The following is a 2,349-nucleotide window of genomic DNA, read 5'->3' as shown; positions in this document are numbered from 1 at the left end:
GTCCTGTTTATGACAGTTTTAGCTCCTTGAACCAAAGAAAATAAGCAAGGAGGTATAGGATTGAAACCTCCAATGTTTTGAGTTTAAACTTGGTTGATTTGAAAAAGATTGTGAATACATTGTTTATGATGGGCTCAATTTGTATGCCCCCACCGCAACGTGGCGGGCCTTTTATCTAGTTTACGTAGAAGTTTCATCATACAAGAATTTTATTTTAAAGAATTTTTTAAATAATGACCTCTTCATACAACTTTTGAAAAACATCACTTTCAAAACTGTTTAAAAGATAAGAAAAATTACGGGAAAATTAAGGAAGACTTTGTCGAATATAACTAACGGTTTTATTAAAATAAGAAAGTCTTTATGAGGAATATAACTTGGTCTCAAACGGTTTTATTAAAATAAGAAAGTTCTTTATGAGGAATATAACATGGTCTTTATTAAAATAAGAAGTACGTCTTTATCAAATCGATGCAAAATCAAGGGACTTCTTTCCTTCAAGAGACTTCTCAAAGTAGTTTTTCAGGTACTCTCCATATATGACCTCCTTATATCGAGCCACCCCATCACGAGCCACCAGCTCAGGAAACGGTCCAATTTTTACGGTGAGGAGTGGTGATATGAATCTTGGGACCGACACCCTTGACTCTACATCCGTGGTTCGCGCTCTGTGTTCTGCACTTATGTACCTCCCATTGCTTAAAATCTAACATAAACATATCAAAATGCTAAGTTAACGACAGATTGTTCATTTGTTTGGTAAGGAATAATAGTTTTTGCATGACATCTAAGCGTCTAACCTGTAGTGAATCACCAACATTAATGACCAAAGCACCATGCATGGGTAGAATCTCAACCCACACTTCATTTCCCGTTGATGCATTTTGATCACCTTTTTTCACGTATAATCCACCAATTCCATCTTGTAGAAGCACTGTTAGCATGCCTGCATCCGAGTGACTCCCCACGCCTATGGTTAGGTCCGGGTTCGGACAGGGTGGGTAGAAGTTCATGTTCACCAGATTAAAACCCATAAGCTCATGGAGTCTTGAGTCGTCTAGATTTACCCCAAGGCTCCCGATGAGTATTTGTAGTAGCTTTTGCACCATCTCCGTTGACGTATTTATATACTCGAGCACCACCTCCCTAGGGATCATATATACAAACATTAAATAGTTAATTATAACGTAAACATAAAAAAAAACTTCGGATTCTTACTTGCAGTCATTAGGCCAGACTCACGAGCATCCGCATCATTGGTATACATCATGCTAAGATAGTCTTTCCACTCTAAAGCCTTCTCATTCTCAGGAACAAAACTAGTACCATACTTGACCAGGGGACTAGGGCTAACCTCCTTGAGATACACAGCCTTCTTTTCAGCTGGTTGACCGAAAAACTGGTGCGCTGTAACTTTAAGCGACTCCAGCACTTCCAAGGGCACACCATGGTTAACCACCTGGAAGAACCCTAGAGTTTCAGATGCATGGACAATGGCCTTCACCACTTGTTCATGGTTGGGACCATCAAGCTCAGATAGATCGATGGTCACAATTTCAAGTGAACCAGCAACCTCTTGCTTGTTAATTCGGCGGTGCGGTGGCTGGATGTATCGATCCGGTACCTCGGTTAGGCCCAAGTCCACCAGACCTTTGACACCATTGCCTTCTTTCACGACAAAGTTAAAGAGTGAGTTATCATCATTTAAATTGGGAGCCATTTCAATGCTGCAATTAATTGATAAGTTTCTTAAAATGTTGTGTTTCCTAGATACTAAGTGTCTCAAACAGGCTAATATATAGCAATTCAAAAAAATAAAAAAAATATAGCCATTCGTGGGCGCTTGTCACGATATTCAACATTTGTAGTTACCTTGGTCAACATTCTGTTTCTATTTTTTTTAACACCAATCCCTAGATTTACTTCCTTAGACATGTCTATTCGCGTCACACCTCTATTGACCTGGTTATTCAAGTCCCAATCGACAATAAAACCGAATAGAAAAGATGAAGAAAGAATATATATTTAATAACTCTCAATTTTATTAATCAGAAAATAACTCAAAACTGATTACAGACTCTCAAACCATAACTCGGTTTATCTTTAGTCTTGTCTCTTAATAATGTCTAACCCTACCTTGGTTTATATAGGCTTACCCTAACTTGGTGACCAAGACATTACCATATAACCCTAACTTGGTGACCAAGAAATTACCAAATATAATTAAAATGTAATTAGGAAACTTAACCAATTATGACCAACTTGTCAGCATTGATCCCTCAAGTTCACCGACTTGTGACTTGAACTCCTTTTTCACCCTTTCACATCACCGACTTGTGATGAGTCGGG

General features: G+C 38.4%; 1 pseudogene; it reads right to left on the bottom strand.

Moving 5' to 3' along the window:
• Positions 1-207: 207 nt before the first annotated feature.
• LOC110939653 lies at positions 208-1,720 on the bottom strand (annotated as a pseudogene).
• Positions 1,721-2,349: the final 629 nt, after the last annotated feature.

The sequence above is a fragment of the Helianthus annuus genome, chromosome 5, assembly GCF_002127325.2.
Source record: "Helianthus annuus cultivar XRQ/B chromosome 5, HanXRQr2.0-SUNRISE, whole genome shotgun sequence".
Classification (NCBI taxonomy): Eukaryota; Viridiplantae; Streptophyta; class Magnoliopsida; order Asterales; family Asteraceae; genus Helianthus; species Helianthus annuus.
The sequence above is the reverse complement of the archived record's forward strand: the minus strand, read 5'-3'. Positions and strand labels throughout refer to the sequence as shown.